Below are 9,581 nucleotides of genomic sequence, written 5' to 3' on the forward strand. Positions count from 1 at the left end.
TTTGTGTTTAAATCTCTTTTCTCCTTCTTGTAAGATTGACTTATATGGCCCAAATTAATTGCGTTTCATTTTATTGTGAGTTTTTAAAACAATACCTTCCCTTCTACTACTGTTATTCCATGAGCTTTAATTCATTTTGATTGCCCTTCCTGAGGATGATACAAGATGAGCGGAGAGTTTGCTTTTGTGGTTGTCATTCCACTTAGCCACTTTAACTCTGTTAAAAGCTTTGTTTTTAGGACACACTGTGAGAGTTATGCTGGTGTTATACTGAATTATGCTATTTTTCTACTGAATTAGACCGAATGGTCATTCTGGCAGGTGTTAGGTGGTCCTTTGCATGGGGTTTCCTTTAACATCAGTCTTCCAGATAGATGACACAGACACAGGAACCTTGGTATAAAACTCTTTAGTAATACAATGCAATTGCAGACAGAGATTCACATACAGAATACCTCAGTAGTCTATAGTAAACATCTGTGTGGCAAAACAGGAGACAACCCTCCTTATACTAGTTGGTGTGGACAACCTACATCAATCATTCCTTAACTTTGTGGCATTGGATTAGATACAAAATATGTAAAATGAGAAAAACATGTCTAGATTGTGGTTTCTCACTCTACTATCTCGGCCTTGAGGCTGCGTGACTATCAGCAGGTGCAGACAAATCTCAGCCTGAGAACTAAAGCAGTACAACTCCATTTACCCAGTACTTTTCCATCATTGCGCATTGCAAGTATACAAAGGTTATCACATATATACAGTAATCATGGCATTGGGGTAGCCCCACACCTGACCCCCAGGGTAACCCCCAACATTCCCCCCTTTGAGACTACCTAGTCTCATATAACCATGTACAGAAATCGACGTTAGACATCTGGAACTTTAACCATTCACATATAGGGAGTATAGGAATCATCCTCTGGGTCAGTTGGGCAAGCAAGAGGGTCATGGTTGGGGTCAACACCAGTGGCATCATAGTATTCATCATAGGAGGCAGGTAAAGCCAATACCATTAAACCAGGCATGGTCTTCTTCACTGCCCATTTACCAAGACAACAACAAATCTAAACACAACAAAAGTCTATCAACACAGGAACTACAAATGATAAGATAACCATTCAAATCTGGCCCTTAACATTTCCAAATATCCCAGTGAGCCATTTACCCATCGTGGACAGAACACTCGTCACTAGGGCTGAGAGTATTAGAGAGCTTGGACATATCAAGCAGGATTTTGGTCCACAGGCCTGATCTGTCTTTGCCATTTGTCTACTCATTGAACCAAACAACTCTCTCATGGATTTGGGTTTAGACAAAATCAACACCGCAGTCCCGTTTGGGGACACTTTTCTACCTAAGTCTCGAACAAACTTTACCCACGTGTTGACAGGGCCGGCTTCACCCACACAAACAAGTAGTGTGGATAGAGCCAACACAGTCAACCACCAATGACCAACCACATGCTGTCATCTTCCCTCTCTTATACCCCATAAGGGTTTGTTTATTTACAACATAATCTTGCTGATCATGTAAAACAGTTGGTTCTTCGGGGCTTTGGTCTTGACTCACATCTGCTTCTGCCTCTTGTTTCAGGCTGTCTGGCTCCATCATCTCCTGTGGGCTGAACACCTTCTGGCAGTGGGACAGGTGGTGCCAGCCGGACCTTTCTTGAACTCTGACCGCCGTTGTTGTTGCCATTGTTACCTTGAATGGCCCCATCCATCTTGGCTGGTTCCATTTTCTAATGTGGACCCGGATTTTGACCCAGTCGCCAACCTCCACAGGCAGGCAGTCGGGGTCCTCACCTGGTACCTCCTCCTGAGTTTTCCTAGTGTGAGAGTGGAGAGATCTGACAATAGTAGTTAGCTCTTTCATATACTCCAAGTGTTCTACTTCAGCTAGAGTGAGGTCTATTTGTCTGTCAGTCATGGGTCTGGGTGCGGAAACATTCATGCGTCTTCCTGTCAACATTTCATGTGGTGAACACCCCAAGCCATTATTAACACTACTGTGCATTTCATTAACACCAGTGGTAAACAATCCACCCAAGATTTCTTGGTGGAGTGGCATGCCTTAGCTAACCCTTGTTTAATGGATTGGTTAGCTCTCTCGGTAACCCCATTACTCTGGGGGTGGTAGATGGACACAAACTTCTGGTCCACTCCCATCATTATGGCTACCTGGCTTCACTCCATCACCAGTGAATTGAGTACCATTGTCTGCACATAAAACCTCAGGAACACCAATTCGAGGTATTATCTCCCTCACAGGTAGCTTTGCTACTGTCTTAGCATCACAGTGTGTGGTGGGAAATGCCTCCACCCACCTGGCGAATCTGTCAGTAAGGACTAAACAGTACCTTTTCCTTTCTTTTCTTCCTACAAGATCTATGAAATCCATGGCAAGATGGACAAATGGTCCTCTTGGCGTAGGGAAATGACCTGGTTTTTTGAGGTGTTCCTTTGGCAATGTTAAATTGTACGTAGCACATCGAAACAGAAAGTGTTTCACATGCTGAATCAAATTTGGGTAAAACCAATCCAAAGAAATTGCCTCTATCATATCCCTCCTTGACAAATGGGCCATACCGTGGGCCACTTGGCAAACAGAGGCGATAAGACAAGCTGGCGGACACGGTCTGTCTCCAAATTTTAGAAACGGGGTCAAGTTTACAACCCTGCTGTTGCCATATCAAATGAGAACCAACATCCAAAGCCTGTTTAGATGACAAATCATCAGTGTCTTTCCCAACAGTAGCAGAGAAGAACGTGGAGTGGCTATGACACTTTGAGGCAGCCAATTTAGCAGCCTCATCTGCCATAGTGTTACCCATACTCAAAAAATCTTCCAACCCAATGTGAGCAGCAACCTTCACAATAGCCAAAGCAGAGGGCAGCATCATAGCCTCCAAGAGATCTAAAGCCAAAGTTCTATTACAAATAGGACTTCCACAAGCATTGTGAAAACCCCTACTCCTCCAGACACCACACCAGGAGAGACAAACCTCTACTCCTCCAGACACCACACCAGGAGAGACAAACCCCTACTCCTCCAGACACCACACCAGGAGAGACAAACCCCTACTCCCCCAGACACCACACCAGGAGAGACAAACCACTATTGCATAAGCAGAATCAGAGAAAAATGAAACCCTTTCCCTTCTCCCATTTTACAGGCAGTGGTTAGCGCCAAAAGTTCAGCCTGTTGAGCTGAGAAAGTATCTGGTAATGGTTATTGTATGTGAGTGGTTCTATCAATTGTCACAAAACTAAACCCTGCATGTTTCTTCCCTGTAGTTTGATCTATATATGCAGAAGCGTCAACGAAAAGCTCCAAGTCAGCATCAGTCAGGTTAGTGACAGAGAGGTCAGGCCCAGCCTTCATTGGTTTGGGACAAACTGTCTCTGCACTGCCTTTGGTTGAATTTGTCATGGTGCCCCGTGATTTTGTTTGAATCAGGTTCTATGTAATGTGGACTGAGTGACTTATCTGTATGGTACTGTAGAAAACCCCCAGTTCTATCCCCGTATACGGGTAGTAGAACCTAACATAGGATGATCTACCCAACGCAGTTCTATTTCCTCTAACCCCTCTTCTTCTTCAGCTTCACTACGTTTATCCACTAACCACGCTAGTCTAAATGGTCCCACGTATGTGTGGTAAATAACCACAGTTGGTTTCAATTGTATTTTAACTTTAGTACGGGGGTCTCCCTGTCTCCTCTCTTATGGATGTAATGGAAGAGTAAACTCACAACATGTCTTTCCCAATACGCAATTCACAAATGTATCCCTTTCTTGTACTAGTCTTAAAGACCAGTCTAGATTTATTTCAGTACATAGAAATTCTTGATATTGACAAGCATATGTCCATTCACTGTTATCAATACACTCAACTCATACAACAATTGTCCCACACCAAATATATAACCCCACCAATTATACATATATCAAAACAATACCAGTCTTCCCTCGGGTAAGAACACCATACATAAAACCAGTGTCTTCCCTCAGGTAAGAACATCATACATAAAACCAGTGTCTTCCCTCAGGTAAGAACATCATACATAAAACCAGTGTCTTCCCTCAGGTAAGAACACCATACATAAAACCAGTGTCTTCCCTCAGGTAAGAACATCATACATAAAACCAGTGTCTTCCCTCAGGTAGGAACATCATACATAAAACCAGTGTCTTCCCTCAGGTAAGAACACCATACATAAAACCAGTGTCTTCCCTCAGGTAAGAACATCATACATAAAACCAGTGTCTTCCCTCAGGTAAGAACATCATACATAAAACCAGTGTCTTCCCTCAGGTAAGAACATCATACATAAAACCAGTGTCTTCCCTCAGGTAAGAACATCATACATAAAACCAGTGTCTTCCCTCAGGTAAGAACATCATACATAAAACCAGTGTCTTCCCTCAGGTAAGAACATCATACATAAAACCAGTGTCTTCCCTCAGGTAAGAACATCATACATACAACCAGTGTCCTCCCTCAGGTAAGAACACCATACATAAAACCAGTGTCTTCCCTCAGGTAAGAACATCATACATAAAACCAGTGTCTTCCCTCAGGTAAGAACATCATACATACAACCAGTGTCCTCCCTCAGGTAAGAACACCATACATAAAACCAGTGTCTTCCCTCAGGTAAGAACATCATACATAAAACCAGTGTCTTCCCTCAGGTAAGAACATCATACATAAAACCAGTGTCTTCCCTCAGGTAAGAACATCATACATAAAACCAGTGTCTTCCCTCAGGTAAGAACATCATACATAAAACCAGTGTCTTCCCTCAGGTAAGAACACCATACATAAAACCAGTGTCTTCCCTCAGGTAAGAACATCATACATAAAACCAGTGTCTTCCCTCAGGTAAGAACACCATACATAAAACCAGTGTCTTCCCTCAGGTAAGAACACCATACATACAACCAGTGTCCTCCCTCAGGTAAGAACACCATACATAAAACCAGTGTCTTCCCTCAGGTAAGAACATCATACATAAAACCAGTGTCTTCCCTCAGGTAAGAACATCATACATACAACCAGTGTCTTCCCTCAGGTAAGAACACCATACATACAACCAGTGTCTTCCCTCAGGTAAGAACACCATACATAAAACCAGTGTCTTCCCTCAGGTAAGAACACCATACATAAAACCAGTGTCTTCCCTCAGGTAAGAACATCATACATAAAACCAGTGTCCTCCCTCAGGTAAGAACAACATACATAAAACCAGTGTCTTCCCTCAGGTAAGAACACCATACATAAAACCAGTGTCTTCCCTCAGGTAAGAACAACATACATAAAACCAGTGTCTTCCCTCAGGTAAGAACACCATACATACAACCAGTGTCTTCCCTCAGGTAAGAACAACATACATAAAACCAGTGTCTTCCCTCAGGTAAGAACATCATGTGCATAAAACACTTTCAATCACTTGTCACCCAGTACCTCAGCACGGACTAATAATCTATAACCAAGTTCCTCACACAAGGTTCCATTAGACCCTCGGGAATTTCTGACTATTACACCTGGGGTTCTGGGACATTTATCATATTCATCTTATTATGGGCTTCTACATAAATGTAGGTATCGACTGTTCCTGTAATTATCAACCCCATGAGTGAGGTGCCACTTACGTACTGGAATGAGTCATCAACCACACGGTGCTATTTCTCATTTCAGACTTCTGGTTTAACAGGCGTCTGCTTACCTCATAATTTGATGTGCTGCACAGCGGGACGAAGATCATCCAGACGCAGTGGTCACTCACTCCTGGCAAGCTTGCCAAATGTTGGGTGGTCCTTTGCATGGGGTGATGTAAGTTTCCTTTAACAATCAGTCTTCCAGATAGATGACACAGACACAGGAACCTTGGTATGAAACTCTTTAGTCATGCAATGCAATTGCAGACAGAGGTTCACATACGGACTACCACAGTAGTCTATAGTAAACATCTCTGTGGCAAAACAGAAGACAACCCTCCTTATACTAGTTGGTGTGGACAACCTACCGTCAATCATTCCTTAAGATTGTTGCATTGGATTAGATACAAAGTATGTAAAATGAGAAAAACATGTCTAGATTGTGGTTTCTCACTCTACTATCTCAACCTTGAGCCTGAGTGACTATCAGCAGGTGCAGACAATTCTAAAGTAGTACAAAACCATTTACCCAGTACTTTTCCATCATTGCACATAGCAAGCATACAAAGGTTATCACATACAGTTGAAGTCAGAAGTTTACATACACCTTAGCCAAATACATTTATACTCAGTTTCACAATTCCTGACATTTAATCCAATAAAAAATCCCTGTTTTGAGTCAGTTAGGATCACCACTTTATTTTAAGAACGTGAAATGTCAGAATAATAGTAGAGAGAATTGCTTATTTCAGCTATTATTTCTTTCATCACATTCCCAGTGGGTCAGAAATTAACATACACACAATTAGTATTTGGTAGCATTGCCTTTAAATTGTTTAACTTGGGTCAAATGTTTCAGTTAGCCTTCCACAAGCTTCCCACAATAAGGTGGGTGAATTTTGGGCCCATTCCTCCTGACAGAGCTGGTGTAACTGAGTCAGGTTTGTAGGCCTCCTTGCTCGCACACGCTTTTTCAGTTCTGCCCACAAATTTTCTATAGGATTTAGGTCAGAGCTTTTGATGGCCACTCCAATACATTGACTTTGTTGTCCTTAAGGCCATTTTGCTTTTTACTTTGGAAGTATGCTTGGGGTCATTATCCATTTGGAAGACCCATTTGCGACCAAGCTTTAACTTCCTGACTGATGTCTTGAGATGTTGCTTCAATATATCCACATAATTGTCCTCCCACATGATGCCATCTATTTTGTGAATTGCACCCTCCTGCAGCAAAGCACCCCCACAACATGATGCTGCCACCCCCGTGATTCACGGTTGGGATGGTGTTCTTCGGCTTGCAAGCCTCCCCATTTTTCCTCCAAATATAACGTTGTTCTGGGATTGATTTGCACTTTTCGCACCAAAGTATGTTCATCTCTAGGAGACAGAACGCGTCTCCTTCCTGAGCGGTATGACGGCTGCGTGGTCCCATGGTGTTTATACTTGCGTACTATTGTTTGTACAGATGAACGTGGTACCTTCAGGTGTTTGGAAATTGCTCCCAGACTTGCTCCCGTTTTTTCTGAGGTCTTGGCTGATTTCTTTTGATTTTCCCATGAAGTCAAGCAAAGTGGCACTGAGTTTGAAGGTAGGCCTTGAAATACATCCACAGGTACCCCTCCAATTGACTCAGATGATGTCAATTAACCTGTCAGAAGCTTCTAAAGCCATGACATCATTTTCTGGAATTGTACAAGTTGTTTAAAGGCACAGTCATTTAGTGTATGTACACTTCTGACCCGCTGGAATTGGCAGACAATGAATTATAAGTGAAATAATCTGTCTGTAAACAATTGTTGGAAAAATTACTTGTGTCATGCACAAAGTAGATGCCCTAACCGACTTACCAAAGCTATAGTTTGTTAACAAGAAATTTGTGGAGTGGTTGAAAAATGACTTTTAATGACTCCAACCTAAGTGTATGTAAACTTCCAACTTCAATTGTTTTATACAGTAATCATGGCACAGACAGACATAATTCCACCTCGGCAGTTGAGACACCCACCGTTTACACTTCTTCTAATACATACTGTGACCCTGAGCCCAAGCATGCTGGTGTCTTTACCCTGTGGTTAGTTTGTGCATGCAAACATACAGACGCTTACACATTGTGCAAACAAAGGTCAAATTCAAGCTTTCAAGATGCACAGGTTTTTCTTATGCATTGCTAATGGTAGTAACACAAAGGATTAATTATGAACAAGTCACAAACTTAACCACTACAGGATGTGAACTGCCACTGGGCCATCTCTCTGCTGTTACATTGTATGTACTGTACGTTATACCAACCTCTATGGTTAAGTGAGAGCCGAGAAACTAAACACAAGTGTAGTTACTGGCAAACCTGTGATGACTAATTCATGACCAGAGCATATGCTAACTGTTCAAGATGCTCTGTACTACAGTATTCAGTCTACTGTGCTTCCAATTGTCTAGAAATACATAGATAGCCACTTCTGCCTAAAACAGTCGACTCTGTGTTCTGTTTCAACAGCAGTAGCTGTCTTCCCTCAACAACAATCACTAGACGTTTGGCTAGTCCTTTTTCAGCTCTACAGTAGTTCAGTCTCAAAGATTTTCAACGCATTACGACCAACATATCTCACGTATCTGTCTAAGAATAGCACCGGCGGAAATTGCTCTTTGACCCTCTTTCTTCTCGTTGCATTGCAACTTTTTTTTTCTGCATTTCTAATTGAAATGACTGAAGTTAAAACATGGTCAACTTATCAAGCTTTACAGAAAGCGGAGCTATGTTTACATCCCGTTAATAAAGAGGTAAGGAAGAAGAAGGTGTGTGGTATGGGGAGGGGATGTGATGTGATGTTTCCCTAACAGTGGGAAAACAGAAAGAGAAAATTAGGGATATATGTATAGTTATGTATAATTGTTTAACTACAGGAACCGTAGATGTGAGTGAAATAGCTGTAAGTAGCAGTAGAAGTACTGTTGTCCATTAGTTTACTGCAAACAGGGTAGAGGTTAAAATGATAAAAATATCTTTAAAAAATATGGGGATTGGAAACAATTAAATGGAACGTTGTGGTGGTAACTTCGATCAGCCTCCGCATCTCACAGAGCAGAGCCTATAATTACACATAGGGCAGAAGCCACATTGCTACGGAGACTTTACTCAGTCTCTCAGAGCTACTGTATGGCTGACACAGCACCGTCCTCAGTTAGCATTTGGTGTGAAAGTAACAAAGAGTGAGGAAATGCAACTACAGCTACCATGAAAAAGCCACATTTACATTATTACAAATTTACATTATACAAAACAACAAAATAACCAGACTGTAATTTTTTTTTTTAAAGAGTCTATTCTCTCCAACAGCAATGTATAACCTGCTTAGCAATTTGTATCTATGAGTCCTGTTGGTGTGCGCTGGTCTGGCACATATCATGCCTAGCCACCGACGGGCCTATGAGATCAGTCTGGAATATGATTACCTCTGAAGCAGTCAGGCAGATAAGAGGGCTGCAAGGGCAGTGGTGAAGGTTATAGGACACTGAGCCCACAACATGGACAAACACTGCTCTCTAGTGGGGCTAAACAACCCCAAGGCATACACGAGTGAGTACTGTCCTCTGGTGGTCCTACATCCCTACGGCACCCGGCCTTATTAGTAAACAGTCTACTGTGCACATTGTAGGCAACAGGGAAGAACATTGACATCTGGTGGTACAAGACCAGTAACTGCTAAAAAATCCATGTCTAAGCTTGCAATCAGCATGCGTGTACTGTATACTGTAGGTTAGGAAGCTACTGTGACCCTGACCCGTCCCCACATAGATACAGACCACGTCCAATGTTCTAGCATCCTTTTGCTTGGTGATACTGTATTATCAATATAATTGATATGGTTGTTTGGGGACAGTGTAGGACATAACCTTCAGAACAAAAAAAATACCTTG

At 42.1% G+C, this 9,581-nt stretch overlaps 1 long non-coding RNA gene across 1 annotated transcript; it reads right to left on the reverse strand.

Moving 5' to 3' along the window:
• Positions 1-392: 392 nt before the first annotated feature.
• On the reverse strand, positions 393-6,035 carry LOC149983276 (uncharacterized). Its single transcript, XR_016496053.1, has 2 exons — positions 5,735-6,035; positions 393-1,831 (listed from the first exon to the last, which is right to left on the reverse strand). It is a non-coding gene; the product is annotated as an uncharacterized LOC149983276 (long non-coding RNA).
• Positions 6,036-9,581: the final 3,546 nt, after the last annotated feature.

This window comes from Oncorhynchus mykiss, chromosome 5, assembly GCF_057628025.1.
Source record: "Oncorhynchus mykiss isolate SJ-2025 chromosome 5, ASM5762802v1, whole genome shotgun sequence".
Taxonomy (NCBI): domain Eukaryota; kingdom Metazoa; phylum Chordata; class Actinopteri; order Salmoniformes; family Salmonidae; genus Oncorhynchus; species Oncorhynchus mykiss.